Here is a 16,979-nt window from a genome sequence, read left to right as displayed (position 1 = left end):
AGATAACCTCCACCCCCCAATCCTCCTTTATGACTATTCCCTTCCAGCTTGCTGTCAAAGTGACTGTCGCTGCAGGTCCCTGCAGTTCCCCTATTAGCCTTCTGGGCAACTTTGCATAAGATCATCCTTGGCTGGATGCTCTGTCTTCCCCTAGGACTCCTGCCTCTGAGCTCCCCCATCTGCAAGGACTCCAGGATCTGCTAATGACTCTGCATTCCACTGAGGATCCTGGCTCTGCTAAGGACTCTGCACTCAGCTTAGAATCCTGGCTCCGATGAGGGATCCCAAGCTCCAGCCCTGGCTCTGACATCTTCTTACAGTGACCTTGGACAAGTTGCTCCTGCCTTGTAGGGCTCAGTCTTCCAAGTCAGAAGACAGGAGGAGATAATGTCCACCATTCTCTGGCTGCCTCGGAGTATAATGCAGCCTTTGTGGCCCCCGTCTCTGCTCTGCCTCCTGCCACCAGGCCGACTTCTGACACACAAGCCTTCTGTCAACGCCAGGGAGAAGAGTAGGAGTGAGAGAGCGGGCACTAGCCAGCTTCAGCTTGGTATTTGGGTGTTTTGGATTTTTTGTTGTTGTTGTTTTTGTTTTTGTTTTAGAGAAAGGATCCCCTGTACCCTAGGTTGGACTCCAAATCACCATGATCCTGAGAATGATCTTGAACTCTGGATTCTTAGGCCTCCATTTCCGCCTTTTCTGTTTCGAAACAGGGCCTCTATTAAATAGCTCTGACTTGTCCTAGAACTCACCGTGTAGTTGGCATCAAACTCACAGAGCTCCACCTGCCTCTCCCTTAGCCTCTGCCTCTCCAGTGCTGGGATTAAAGGCGTGCACCACCATATCCAGTTGCCTCCAGGTCCTGAGTGCTGGGATTACAGATGGGCCCCACTATGCCCATCCAGTTTAGCATTTGGCACCTCTGCCTGGGGGCCTGATGGGAGGAGGGAGAGGGGTAGGAGGAGGAAAAGAAAGAAGGGATTCTAGAGAGATTTGTTCTAACGTTGGCTCACTCCAGGGGACAGTAGACTGGATATAGATCCTAAAACCCCTCCTCTCCTTTGTCCTTCTGCGGTGGCTCTGAGAGGTCCGCCTTTGACCCCTTGGACCTCAGATCCACTTAAGTAGAAACAGAGACTGACTATACCTCTTCCCTCCTAGTGGCTGCCCATATGTCCAGGCATCAGGGTAGATACAGCACCTATATTCTAGATAGTAAACACACTGCTTGCCCAGCACAGGTGTTTACATATGTAGTCCAGGCTATCCCAACTTCAAATGTCTTTTTGTTTGTTTTTGGTTTCTATGTATTTATTCTTTATCTATCTCCTTATTTATTTATTTATTTATTTATCTATTTATTTATTTTTATTTGAGACTGAGTCTCACTATGTAACCCTGATGGGCCTGGAAGTACGAAGATCAGGCTGGCCTCACTTTTTTTTTTTTTTTTTTTTTTTTGGTTCTTCTTTTTTTTTTTTTTTTTTGGAGCTGGGGACCGAACCAGGGCCTTGCGCTTCCTAGGTAAGCACTCTACCACTGAGCTAAATCCCCAGGCCCGCTGGCCTCACTTTTGCCTTGAAAGTGCTAGGAATACAGTATGCCACCAAGTCCTGCTCTTTCTCACATTGAATTATTTCCTTATAGAGGATAGGATATGCGGAGGTCAGAGGTCAAGTTACAGGAGTCAGTCTTTTCAGCCACTCCATGAGTCCCAGAAATTGAGGGCAAGTTTTCACACTTGGCTGAGAGCCCTTTTTCCTGCTGAGTGCTGCCTCCGTACCTCAGGGGCACCTTGTGTGTCTCAGACAGGGTCTCACTGTGTAGCCCGGAACTTACAGTGTCAGTTACAGAATTAGTCGGTTAATTCACCTTATCTTCTAAGTATGCTTTCTAATTAGGTATAAGGGTGCGTCTCTCAGGAGGTGGAAGCAAGAGAATCAGGAATTCAAGGTTATTTTCAGCTACAAAGTGAGTTAGAGAGAAGTCTGGGCAACATAACTCCTGGGCCAAGAAAGAAAACTAGGGCGGGGCAGTGATGGTATCACGGCTTTAATCCCAGCACTCTGGAGGCAGAGGCAGGCCAGATCTCTGAGTTCAAGGCTAGTCTGGTCTACAGATGGAGTTCCAGAACAGTCAGGGATACTCAAAGAAACCCTGTCTTAATAAAACAAAAAGAAAGAACAAGAAAGAAGGAAAGATGGGGGTTGGGGTGGATAGTGCTTTGACCTTCAGGTTCTCATTAGGCTGTTCCCACATCTTTTTGACAGGACCTCAGAGAAGTCAAAACGTAGACGGTTATTTGCTGACCTACCTGACCCTGGATCACCCCTAGCAACACTTGAGAGTAGGCCTACATAATATCTACATAATATGCTCACTCTGTGAAAACCCCTCTCTGCCTTGTAAATAATTAAGTCATTGGATCCTAAGGACTCTATGAAGTAGTTTTTTTTGTTTTTCTGAGAGGTGGTCTAATTCACTCCAGGAAACCTAAAAATGACCTTAAACTCTGATCCTCCTGTGTCTTCTTTCCAAGCACCAAGACAATAGGTGTGTACTTCCCCACCCAGTTGAAGTAGATAAAATTTTGATGCCAATTTTCGGGTGAGGAAACCGAGCTCCGCCCCCTCCAGTCCTGAAGGGATTGATCCCAGGTTACAGTTATTGAATAAATGGAACTCCAAGCTGCATTTCTAGTGGCCTGTCTCTTCAGGCTTAAAAACAAAACAAAACAACAACAAAAAAAAACTGTCTTTAGGCACATTGTCTTTTTGTTTTTAGTAACTTAAATAAACAGAGTCTTACTATGTAACCCGGACTGGCCTTAAAATCATGGGTGATCTTTCTGTCTCAGCCTCCCAAGTAATGGGGTTACCAGTAGGAACCGCCATGTCTGACTGTTCTAAGTAACTTTTATTGTCCAACTTCCAATTTAAAACACAAAGCAGACTGAACACGGTGGATCATGTCTGTGCTCAGCCCACACTCCAATACAGAGGATAAGGTGCATGACCACCATGAGCTCCAAGCCAGTCTGGACAGAAGGAGCCCTTGTTAGACAGAGATGTGGCCATGCAAGCTGAGGACCTAAGTTTAGAACCCACATAAAAGTGGCAGTGTGGCCAGGTAGGTGTAGCATGCCAAAGGCAGGTGGAGCTCTGAGTTTGAGGCCAGCCTGGTGTGCAAAGCAAATGTGTGTGGGTGTGCACGCGCGCGTGCACGCGCATGTGCGAGTGTGTCTGTGAGAATACAGGTGCCTGCCTGAAGTGGGTGCTAGGAATTGAATTTGATCTTCTGCAAGAGCAGTGTTTTTTTTGTTTTTTGTTTTTTGTTTTTTGTTTTTTTAAGAGCAGTGTTTTTAACTGCTAAACCATCTCTCTCTCTCTCTCTCTCTCTCTCTCTCTCTCTCTCTTTAATAACTGATGTAGCTATCTTCAGACACACCAGAAGAGGGCATCAGATCCCATTACAGATGGTTGCTGGGATTTGAACTCAGGACCTCTGGAAGAGCAGTCAGTGCTCTTAACCACTGAGCCATCTCTCCAGCCCTAAACCATTTCTTTTTCTTTGTTTTTTTATTTAAGTGCATGTGTGTCTATGTGAGTGTATGTGCATCTGTTTGGGGGGAGCCGATGCCAGAGGCCAGAAGGAATATTGGAGTCCCTGGGGCTCGGTTGTAATCACTCACCACTTGAAACTGAAGTATTTAGAAGGTTATACAGTAGTCAGAATTGAAACAGTCACCACCACGGCTTACATCAGACAGACATTACCTCCTACAAGGTAGCTTCCCTGCATCCATCCCTCACATCTATCCCCATCCTCCTCTGTTCTTACTCCTATCGCATAGCACTGTCCGTCAAGCAGAAAACCACCATCTTTATAAGACCAGTTATGTCTCCTTGCAAAAGATCATCACAGCTGGACCAGAGGCTGATTGCTGGTTGATGTACCTCACTTGAGGAGAGTCTGGAAGGGTGACTGGACACTCATCTGAAGACATCCACTACCCTCAGACACTTGTGTCCAATGCTGTCCTAATTGCAGATTCCAGACCTGGAAGGGGGCTAGAGAGAGTCAGGGAGGGGGGTCTCATTTCCAGCTGAAGAAGCCACCACCCATGCTGGATGCTGACCTTCCAGTGTGGATGCTTTAGGGACACTCATGCTCCTCTCTGTAAGCAAGCCTGATAAACCCATTTGTTCCCCAGGTGAACGTTGGTGGAGTCAAACTTTTTTTGACTCATGCCTTTAATCCCAGCGTTTCGGGAGTCAGAGGCAGGTGGAGCTCTGAGTTCGAGGCCAGCCTGCTCTACAGAGCAAGTTCCAGGATTGTCATGAGGTCCTCGGGACAGGTAGGCTTGTTCACATCTCCCCAAGGAAAACTCTGTACAAGTTCCCATCCTCCCTCACTTGTCTCCCTTCCCCTCCCCAGCTTCCCTCACCACCACCACCAGCCTTCAGTCTTTGGCAAACACTTGTCTAGTTCCTGTATCTAGGGATTTGCTGACAGAACATTTCTCACCTGCAGGATTGCAGACAGAATACGTGGCCTTTGTTATCTGACCCCTATCAGGTAATGTATAATTTCAAGGTTTATCCACGTTGTGCAAGAATCAGGGCTTCTTGCCTTTGTATGGTAAACAGATTCACATCCAGGCACAGTCTGCTTATGGGACATACAGGTATAGCAACCATTACTGCATTTATCCCCTTACCAGAACCCAGGCTGGCCTCAAACTCACAAGCCTCCTGTTTCACTCTGCCAAATGTTGGGGTATGACTCAAACTAGTCTCCGACGCACTAGTAGCAGAGGCTAGCCTTGATCTCCTGATCCTTTTGCCTCTACATCCTCTACAAGTGCTTGATTTACAAGTATGTCCAACTGTACCAGCCTATAAGGTTTAACTTTGGTTTGTTTATCTTGTTGTTCTTGCCATATCTAAAAGAGTAGTTCAAAATCATGAAGGTTTGCTTTCTTTTAAGGGTTTTATAGTATGAGGCTGGGGAGACGATTCAGTCAACAAAGCCCTTGCCATGCAGGCATGATGGTCTCAGTTTGGGGTCCCGACACCCACCTAAAAGCCAGGTGTGGCAATGCTTGTCTGTAGTTTGGTGGTCAGGAGTTGGGGACAGATGCATCCACAGAACCCACAGGCCAGCCAGTCTAGTCAAAACAGCAAGTGGCACTGAAGAGACCCCATTTCAAAAAGTAACATGGAGGGCCTGTGCAATGGCTCAGCAAGGCACTTGCTACAAAGCCTGACAACCTGAGATCAAGCCTCAGCTACCAACACATAGTTTCTTGTGTAGCCTTGGCTATCCTGGAACTTGCTCTGTAGACCAGACTGGCCTCGAACTGAGAGATCCATCTGCCTCTGCCTCCCCAAATGCTGGGATTAAAGATGTGAGCCACCACTAACCAGCCAAAAGAAAGTGTTCTTTTTAAAAAAAATTGGGGGGCTGGAGAGATGGCTCAGTGGTTAAGAGCACTGACTGCTCTTCCAGAGGTCCTAAGTTCAATTCCCAGCAACCACATGGTGGCTCACGACCATCTGTAATGGGGTCTGATGCCCTCTTCTGGTGTGTCTGAAGACAGTTACAGAGTATTTATATACATAAAATTAACAAATAATTCTTTCAAAAAATTTTATTTTTAAATTATGTGTAGGTGGGTGTGCTTATGTGCATGTGAGTGTAAATATGTGTGTATGTGGGCGAGTATGGATATGGTATGAGTATGCATGTGTGCATGTGAGTGTGGATATGTGTGTGTGCATATGTGCATGTGAGTGTGGATATGTGTGTGTGTGTGTGTGTGTGTGTGTGTGTATGTGTGTGGTGTGTAGGTGCCCATTGTAGCTCAGGAGCTTCAGCTCCCCGTGGTGCTAACACATCGAGGGAGTGTTGCTTACGCTGCCCCATTCAATCAGGGCGTGCAGACAAAGCCCTCAGTATAAAGCTTATGAGCATTCTCTTTGCAATCCTGGCCAGTGAAGCTCCCTGGGCTCTAACTTCTGTGGCAGAAAACCAGACACTGTGTAGAGGGATGAAGCCTGCTCCTGCCCCCAGGAGCTGTCCACAAACAGATGAGGACCTTACCCTCTGCCCTGAGAAAGGAAGGTCTCAGAAGTCATCTTTGTCTCTCAAATTTATTTCCCTATCAATTTTACATTTACTTTTTATGTGATGTGTATCGGGAGGGGCCTCCTTACCCCATACTATGCATGTGGAGGCCAGAGGACAATTCTCAGAAGAGCTGGTCCTCTCCTTCCACAATGTGAGTCCCCTGGGAATTGAACTCACATCCTCAAGTTTGGAGACAAGCACTTTACTCTGCTGGGCTGTCTCCCCAGTCCTCCAATGTCCTGTTTGCTTGTTGTTTTATTCATTAGAACAGGGTCTCCTGAGCTCAGGCTAGCCATGAACTACATAGCATCACCTTGAATTTCTGATCTCTTTTCTCCATGCCTAGCCCATGCTGAATCCCAGAGCCTTGAAAATATTAGGCAAGCATCCTAGCCCTGCAACTGGTGGTTTTGAGTTTGAGTTGCTGTGTGCTTATACTGGCTGTTAGCACGGAATCAGGTCACATGTCACTGTCCCAGATAAACTCTCGGGTCTTTGGTACCAAGGAGGCATCTTGGCCTCACAATGAATAATGGAGATTGTAGAATAGACGGACTAGCTCTCTGACCAGCCCAGTTACTATGGCAAGTTACTAAATCAACAGCTGGCCAGTGGTACACCTTGTAAAAACTGTGGCTATTCTTAATTATTATAAAAGGCCATTGTGCGGGGTTGGGGATTTAGCTCAGTGGTAGAGTGCTTGCCTAGCAAGCCCAAAGCCCTGGGTTCGGTCCTCAGCTCCGGAAAAAAAGAAAAAAAAAAAAAAGGCCATTGTGCCTTCAGGCTTCCTTTTTGTTCAGTGTGTGTGCGTGAGTGTGTGTGTGTGTGTGTGTGTGTGTGTGATATCATGCACATAGAGATCAGGGAACAACTTATTTTGTCTCTCTGTATGTCTCTATGTGTGAGTGTGTGTGCATGAGTGTGTGTGTGTGTGTGTGTGTGTGTGTGTGTGTGTGTGTGTGTGTCATATCATGCACATAGAGATCAGGGAACAACTTCTCTTCAACCCCCTCTGGCTATCCTAAAACGCCCTATGTTGACCAGGCTGGCCTTGAATTCATAGAAATCCTCATGCTTCTGCCTCCCAGGTGCTGGGATTAAAGGCAGACACTGCCACATTTGGCCTTCAGAGGACATTGTAAGAGCCAGTTTTCTCCTTCCACCAAGTGGGTCACAGGGAATGAGCTTGGGTGTTCAGTCTCGGTCCCCAGTGCCTTTATCAGGTGAGGCACCTCATCATCTCACAGGGCCCAAATTCTTGTTTGTTTGTTTGGGATTTGTGTGTGTGTGTGTGTGTTTTGTTTTGGGGACAAATCCAACACATCTTAGCCTGGCTGGTGTGTGTGTATGTGTACATATTTATATGTGTGGTATGTATGTGTATGTTTGCATGTTTGTGAGTACATATATGCAGTCTGTGTGTATGTGCATAGTTGTGCGTGGGTACACATGTGTGAAGTAGAAACTTAAGGGTTCTTTGGAAAGTTGGTTGGATGGTATTTCACTGGGGCAAACATGTGAAGGAATGTTTTGTTAAAGTGGACAGGGGTGAAAGGCTGAGGCAGACTCATGAACATTTAGTTGAAGCAGACACAGGAGAGAGTTCTGTTAAAGCAAACACGTGAAAGGACACGTGATGAAGGATTCTTTGCTAATGACAGGCATGTATTTGTCTGCCTTACATTGTGTAGTCGACTTGCATCTGTCCGGACTCCATAGAGAGAAATATGACAAAAAAACTTCTGGTGGGGCTGGAGAGATGGCTCAGCGGTTAAGAGCACTGACTGCTCTTCCAGAGGTCCTGAGTTCAATTCTCAGCAACCACATGGTGGCTCATAACCATCTGTAATGAGATCTGATGCTCTCTTCTGGTGTCTGAAGACAGCAACACTGTACTTACATACATAAAATAAATAAATAAATCTTTAAAAAAAAACCAAACTTCTGGTGGTGTGCTGCAGTGTCTTGCTGCTTTCCTAGACTCCGGCTGATTGGTAGAATGATGTCAGCTGACACAGATGCTCATGCCGAGGCAAGGCATGTGAAGTACATGTGATGTTTGAAATGAGTATAAAAAGTACTCGACAGACAGAGACAGAGGCTGAACTGGCTTGCCAGTAGCTGTGCAATGCTTGTTGGTCTCTCATCTTCACTGATCTTCCCTTCCCTGGGAGAGGCACAGCCTTCCTCCTGGTCCCTTTTGCTGACTTGTGTGGAGTCTGAGGCCTAGCTGGCTTTGCTAGGTCATGCCACCCTGGCTGATTGGTTTTTGCTATCCTGACTCTACTAGACTGGACTGCTGGTATACCCATGAAGTGTTTGCTAGATCAAGCTGCCACTGCTGACCTGTAAACTGAACTGATTTTCAGGCAACACAGATGGGAGTTGCTTCCTTTCTAAACAGGTCCACTTCCCCTGCATCCTTTCCTTCCCACTACCTCTGGTAGGTGGTGGACTAAAAGGAATGTTTAAACTTTTAAGAACCATCATTAAAAATAGGCATTTAAAAAAATTACAGTTACGGGCTGGAGAGATGGCTCAGCGGTTAAGAGCACCCGACTGCTCTTCCAGAGGTCATGAGTTCAATTCCCAGCAACCACATGGTGGCTCACAACCATCTGTAAAGAGATCCGATGCCCTCTTCTGGTGTATCTGAAGACAGCTACAGTGTACTTATATATAATAAATAAATCTTTAAAAAAAAATTACAGTTACACATGTGTGGTGTGCATGTACATGTTTGCATGTATGTGGTACGCATGTGTGGTACTTATGTATGTCTGCATGTATGTGAGTATACATACATAGTGTGCGTGAGTATGCATGTTTGTGTGTATACATGTGTGTTATGAAGTGTGTTTGCATGTGTGTGTACACATGCATGGTGTGCATACGGAAGTCCAAAGATGATGTCAGGAATCATCCTCAGTCATTCTTTCACTTTATTTATTGAGGAAGGATCTCTTCCTCTTCTCTCTTTTGAAATGCAGTTTCTCTATGTAGTCCTGGCTGTCCTGGAACTAGATTTGTAGACAAAGCTGGCCTGGAACTCAGAGGTCCACCTGCCTCTGCATCCCAGGGGATGGGATTAAAGGGGTGCACCACACCTGTCAAGGAAGGATCTCTCAATCAAGCTCAGGGTTTGCCATTGGTATGGCTAGTCATGTGATCCAGTTTTTCTGGGGATCCCACTCTAGCTTCTAGGGCTGAAACTGTCCCTTGTGTGTTTGCTTGAGTATCTGGGGATCTAAACTCTGTTCCTCAGTCTTTATCAGCAACTGCTTTAAGCACTAAGCTGTCTCCCCAGCCCTGACCTTGATGTCCTGATCATCCTACCTTCACTTTCAAGTGCTGGGTTTACAAGCATGCACCACCACAATCAGCTTCAAATGTTCCAGTGGTCACACTGTAAAAGTAAAGGAAAGGGGCTCCATGGTGAGCACTTGCCTCCCACCCAAGGGGCCTGGGTTCAAGTCCCAGGACCACAGAACAGACAAATAGGTGAAATCAACTCATATGTCTCTGTTCGTTTAACTTGGTAGGGACGTCACTTCCTATATTGTCCGTGTAGCTGCTTTCCATTGGTTTGCCTCCCACACTAAGGGTTTAAAACTAGGTGTAGATTTTACTTATTTATTAATTTTTTTTGAGGCAGTGTCTCAGATATTCCAATTGGCCTCCATAACCAAGTTTGTGCAATGCTATCAATGGAACCCCATGTATACTAATCAAGCACCCCACCAACTAAGGGGCATCCCCAGCCCCTATATTGCATGTTAGTGCAGATGGCCACATTACATGGGCAAGTGGTTATTTGTTGGCTGTGAAGGCTTAGTCCAGGTGTTCGGCATGACCAAACTCAGAAGTGAGTTCCCAGTAAATGTGTTACGGTGTGTCCCTGTAATCTCAGAACTCTGGAAGCTCAGGCAGGGGGAATTCAAGGCCAGGCTGGCCTACATACCAGAACTTTGTCTCAAAAAAATTTTTTTAAAGTGCTCTTTGGCTGGTTGTGTGTCTCCTGGTCAGGATACACCCAGCCAGTCATGTATATTAAAGGGCAATTGTTTGCTGGCCTTGGCAGAACTCATGCTGGTGCTGTATCCATGCATAGAGATGCTCACTGGTTAAGAGGGCTTACTGGTCTACCAGAGAGAGAGAGAGGCTCTGCATTCTGTTCCTAGTAGCCAGGCCAGGAGGCACACAGGCCCTGAAACTCCTGCTCCAGGAGATCCAATGCCCTCTCCTGGCCTCCAAGGGTACCTAACTAAGCACACAAACCACACACATAACATACATTAAAACACTTTTAAAGTCATGAGCTTACCCTATATTATAATCCCCATGGCTTCGCAATCTTGCTTGCTTACTTACTTGGAAAATCTGTTTTTCATTGTTCTGCTTTATTTTAGTTCAAGACTGGACTTGAACTCCTAAAAAGACTACCTACCCTTGAACCTTGATCTTTCTGCCTCTACCTCCACAGTCAGTCCTTAATTGTGCCAGTAAAGAGAATTGCTTTAATTTTATGAAAGCATTTGGTTAGTCCAAAAGGAGTCTGTCCCTGGGGCAGGGTGGGAAGCTCACTGCAATCTCCACACCTCGAAGTCTTCCCCCTGGGCCCTGCCTTCTCGGGGAAGCGGGAGTTGCTACCCGTGGCTCTCCCAGCCCAGCACCATGAGTCATCTTGTTCCGTGTTAAAGCTCGGCTCCACACCGAGGGTTGCTTTACCTTCCAGTCCAGTAGGCACATCTGTATTTGTGCACACATACACACAGACTCACCCCACCACACACATTCTCTCCCTCTCTCTCCCTCTCTCTCTCTCTCACACACACATACACACACACACATACACCACACACACACACATACACCACACACACACACACACACATGCACACACACCACATACACACAGACTCACCCCACCACACACATTGTCTCCCTCTCTCTCCCTCTCTCTCTCTCTCACACACACACACACACATACACCACACACACACACATACACCACACACACACACACACATGCACACACACCACATACACACAGACTCACCCCACCACACACATTGTCTCCCTCTCTCTCCCTCTCTCTCTCTCTCACACACACACACACACATACACCACACACACACACATACACCACACACACACACACATGCACACACACCACATACACACAGACTCACCCCACCACACACATTCTCTCCCTCTCTCTCCCTCTCTCTCTCTCTCTCTCTCTCTCTCTCTCTCACACACACACACACACTACACACAGACTCACCCCACCACACACATTCTCTCCCTCTCTCTCTCTCTCTCTCTCTCTCTCTCTCTCTCACACACACACACACACACACACACACACACCACATACACACAGACTCACCCCACCACACACATTCTCTCCCTCTCTCTCTCTCTCTCTCACACACACACACACACACACACAGACTCACCCCACCACACACAGACTTACAGCATCACAGACACATTCTCTCTCTCTCTCTCTCTCTCTCTCTCTCTCTCTCTCTCTCACACACACACACACACACATACACCACATACACATAGACTCACCCCACCACACACATTCTCTCTCTCTCTCTCTCTCTCTCTCTCTCTCTCTCTCTCTCTCTCTCTCACACACACACACACACACACACACAGACTCACCCCACCACACACAGACTTACAGCATCACAGACACATTCTCTCTCTCTCTCTCTCTCTCTCTCTCTCTCTCTCTCTCTCACACACACACACACACACACACACACACACAAACACACACACACACACATACACACAGACTCACCCCACCACACACAGACTTACAGCATCACAGACACATTCTCTCTCTCTCTCTCTCTCTCTCTCTCTCACACACACACACACAGATTTACACACCACACACATATACTGATACACACAGAGAGACTAACATATCACATACACATAATAGACACACACACAAAGAGACTTACACAACACAGATTCACATAAATCACATACACACACGGAGAAACTCACACACCACATACACACAGAGACTCACACGGCACCCATTTGAACACCACATATTCACAGCGATTTGCCTGCCTCTGCCTCCTGAGGGCTGGGAGAAAGGTCAAAGCCTGAAAAACACATGAGGCCCGACCTTAGCATTCTTGTGAGAATAGTTTTGTCCTCACACTGGAGAGCATCTTGGGAGCCCAGGGCTCTCTTGAATCACTCAGAAGTTCTGTCTCATAGAAAGACTTTGACACACACACACAGACACACACACACACACACACACACACACACACACACACACACACACACACACACAGGCTTGCACGCATGAGCTCAGGGATAGGGCCCCAGCACTGTTGTTTGAGAGAACATAACTTGACCGTGATTCCATTACAGCCCTGAAGCTCTGCCTGTGTCTCTGCTGCCAGGGAAGCCTGTGGTGGAACTTAGGGACATGGATCCTGGCATGGGGCAGAACAAGGCAGAATTTCATCCTGCTATGGGGGCTGAGGGAGAAGCTCACACCCTTCCTGGAACCTACTGTCCCAGCCACAGCAGCAGAGTCTCTCCTTGTTACCTCTCCCCAGGGCTGAACACTCAGTTCCCCTGTGTGCTAACTCCTCTTTTTAATATTGCACCTATTTATTGTGTATTGTGAGTTCGAGGCCAGCATGGTCTACAGAGTGAGTTCTAGGACAGCCAGGGGTACACGAAGAAACCCAATCTCAAGACAACAGCCCCATCAAAACAAAACAAAATAAAACAAAGGAAAGCCACACAAAATATTTTTAAAGATTTATTTATATTTTTTAACTATTTATAGATGTGCATGTCTGATCCCCTGGGTTGGAGTTACAGACAGTTATAGCCACCGTAATGTGGATGCTGGGAATTGAATTTAGATCCTCTGGAAAACAGCAAGTGCTCTTACCCACTGAGCCCTCTCTCCACTTCCATAAATGATTTTTTTTTTTTAAGGTAAAAGGGGCCTGGAGACATAGCTCAGTTAGCAGTGTTGGCCTGGTGCGCACAAAGCCCTGGGTTTGATCCTTACCACCACACAAACTGTGAAGAGTAGAATTTGGGAGTTTAAAGCAGGAGAGAGAGTCAGAACTTCAAGATTATCCTTAGCTTTGTAGAGAGTTTAAGGTCTGAGCCACATGAAACCCTGTCTCAAGAAAACCCAGAAGTTAAAAGCTATTTAATGCAGGTATCAGTAGGACAAAGGAGGGAGTGCTGTGGGAACAAGGTTCCCAGTGAGTGCCTTCTCACAGGTGGGAAGGGGCTGCCAGAAGCTTTAATTTGGCTAGAGTCCAACTGCAAGATTTAGCCAAGAGCTCTACATTTGATTAGACATGCCTTTCCAGGGGTCTGGGGAGGAGACGGACTTCACAGTCTGGGTCCACATGATTTATTTGTAAATATAGCTGGTAAACAAGCCAGCAATGGGAGGGGTGACATTCTTAGTGTATTTCATCATACTCAGCCAAACAAGTTTCTGACTGATTAGATTTAAATAATAAATAAGTGGAAACATGAAATGCTAAGAGAACAAATCCCAGTAAGTTTAATTTTAAAAAAAAGGAGATGCAGCAGCCAAAGATTCCCAAGTAGAAAAAATAAACAGAAAGACCAATAGACTGCCCTAGTGGTGCTCGCCTTTAACACCAGCTCTGAGGAGGCAGAGACAGGTGGATCTCTGGGTTCTAGGCTAGCCTGATCTACAGAGAGAGTATCAGGATAACCAAGGCTACAGAGAGAAACCTTGTCTCAAAAACAAAACAAAACAAAAACAAGTCAAAAAAAAAAAAAACAACCCAGAAAACAAAAAACAAAAGACTGAGAGATGGAACTTCTTAATTGGTCGTAGGCTCTGCAGGCAGAAGTGAGCGGAAGCTGGTGTAAGTTACATGTGTGCTGGTGCCTGTACTGGCTGGCTAGTTTTATGTCAATTCAACAGAAGCTATAATGGCTGTTCTCAACCTGTAGGTCTCAACCCCTTTCAGGTTAACATATCAGATATCCTGCAAATCAAATATCTATATTATGACTCATAACAGTAGCAAAATTACAGCTATGAAGTAGCAACAAGATAATTTTATTGTTGGGGGTCACTGTAACATGAGGGACTGTATTAAAGTGTCCTAGTATTAGGAAGGTTGAGACCTACTGAGCTAGAGTCATCTGAGGGGAGGCGATCTCAGTGGAGAAAATGCTTCCATAATGCCATGCCTTAGGCAACCCTGCAGGGCATTTTCTTAAATAGCAACTGATAAGCAGGGCCAAGACCATTCTGTGCCATTTCCAGGCTGTGGTTCTGGTTCTATAAAAAAGCAGGTCCAGAAAGCCCTGAGGAAGGAGTAAGCCAGTAAGCGGTGCCCCTCCATGGCCTCTGCATGAGCTCCTGCCTCCAGGTTCCTGTCCTGACTCCCTTCCATGATTAACAATGATCTATATGGGTAAGCCAAATAAATCCTTTCCTCCCAAAGTAGCTTTTAGTCATGTTCCATCACAGCAATAGTAACCCAAAGTAAGACAGTCTGTGACCCCAGCCTGGGTTCCAGAGAGAAACAGTCTTAGAAAGCAAGCAAAGCGAAAGGAGTGGTGACTGCTTTTGCACAGGACCAGAGTTCAGTCCCAAGAATCCATCCATCCATACGGCCTGCTGGAAAGCCAGCTCCAAAGAATGCAAGGGCCTTTTCTGCAAAGGTGACTGCACACACACACACACACACACACACACACACACACACACACACCACACACACACACACACACACACACACACACACCCCACATGTTTTAGAAATAAATCTTAAAAACTTTAATGATAAAAAATTCTTACAAAGAAAATCTTGCAGGTGTGGTAGTGACATCTGTGATCTCACATAACAAATTCCAAGCCAGCCTGAGACACATTCAAACACTACTACTAGTAAACAAAAGGACAAAGAGAGCCAGGTGGTGCCACAAGGAAAGGTTAATGTGGCACTTTCGCTTGTAACTACAGTGTTTCTGGAACTGAATACAGGGCACACGTTTGCAGTCCCTCAATAAGACAAGAGCAACAACACAAAAAAAATTTAAAGAGGAAAAGTAAAATGTGAGCCAGCAAGACGGCTTGGAGCGGAAAGATGTTTGTCACAAACCTGATGACCTGAACTGGATTCCTGGAATCCATGTGCTTCCATGTGCTCCAAGAGACCCAGCTTCTACAGACTGTCACCTGACCTCCACACTCACACAGTGGTACCCAGAAGAGCACACACCAGTGAAACGGAGTCTGACGTTCTCAGGGAGGCAGACCGCTTGTTGAATGCACAGCCCAAACTGCGACGACATCTCTGCTTTCCCTTCCACTAATCAAGGGGAAAGCAGGATAGCTAGCCTGGGATTGCTTGTTTGTTTGTTTGTTTGAACCTACCGACCTAGCAAAGAAAAGTCTCCAGTGTGGTTAAGAATGTGGGAAATGGGGGTTGGGTAGAGCGCTTGCCTAGCAAGTGCAAGGCCCTGGGTTCGGTCCCCAGCTCCCGGGGGGGGGGGGGGGGAATGAGCCAAGGCTACACACAAAGACACTGTCTCAAAAACAAACAAAAAACCCTAGCAAGAATGTGGGAAATGAATCTGAAATAGACAAAATGTCTGTGTAGAGAGGCCTGGTCACCTTACATGAATATCTACTTTGTGTAAAATCCACTTTGCAACACGCGTGTGCTGTGTGAGCACCAGCACGTATATGAGGCTCAGAGGACAACTTTTGGGAATTTGGATCTCCTCCTTATCAAGACAATCTTTCTTGGTTTTGCTACTGGCCTTGTACTCCTGGCTAGCTGTGAGCTTCTGGGGGAATCTTCTTGTCTATCAAGTAGGCGTCCTGGGATAACAGATATCCAGTACCACATCTGACAGTTTAGATAGATACCAGGGATCTGAACTCAGGTCCTTAGACAAGCACCTTTACCTTGCCAGTCATCTCACCTGTCCCTGTTATTTTGTTTTTGAGGAAGGGTCTCTTGTAGCCCAGGCTAGCCTCCAACTTGTGATATCTCTAAAGATGGTCTCTCCTGCTTCATCCTCCCAAGTGCTAAAGTAGCAGGCATAGGTTAATAGGCTAGACTAACATGAATGGCTGTTTCTTTTTCTCCCCCTTCCCTCCTCTGCCCTCCTCTCCTTTTCCCCCTCCTCTTTTCCTTATTCTTCGACAGGATCTCTCTGTGTACTGCAGCCAGGCAGCAGCTGCCTTGAACTCTGCATCTTACTGTCCCAACCTCTTGAGTGTTCAGACTACAGACTTGAGGCTCCATGCTTGGTTTGTTTTTTGAGATCTCTCTCTGTAGCACTGGCTAGTCTGGAATTCATTATACAGCTCAAGCTGGCCATGAACTAACTCTTAGCAATCTTCCTGCCTCTGCCTCCCAAGTGCTGAGGCACAGGTCAGTGCCATCAAGACTTGAGCATTGTAGTAGGCACTGAGGAGGGATCCTTCAAAAGGTCCGGCAAGGACTGTAGTCAAGCGATAATTCTGTAAGTTTGTGGTTAGCGAGAATATCCTGTCAAACTGTCAAATTCTACTTTCTTTTTCTATGACTGTCTGGTCTGAAGAAACAGATCACAAGGATTAGGCTCTCTTAACAAAGCTTCAACTTCTTGAGATTCTCGAATCCCTTGCTGAAATTACAGATATAACTTGGCTCACCTCAGTGTAGAGAAAGACGGTGTCCTGCTGGGCTCCATACTTTGTTGGCTTGAACAAGCCTCCAGCCTTCTGATCAGGGGAGAGAGAGCACCTCATACTCCTATCACACACTAACAACCAACATCACCTT

The sequence above is a fragment of the Rattus norvegicus genome, chromosome 4 (genome assembly GCF_036323735.1).
Source record: "Rattus norvegicus strain BN/NHsdMcwi chromosome 4, GRCr8, whole genome shotgun sequence".
NCBI lineage: Eukaryota > Metazoa > Chordata > Mammalia > Rodentia > Muridae > Rattus > Rattus norvegicus.
Note: the sequence above shows the minus strand (reverse complement) of the source record.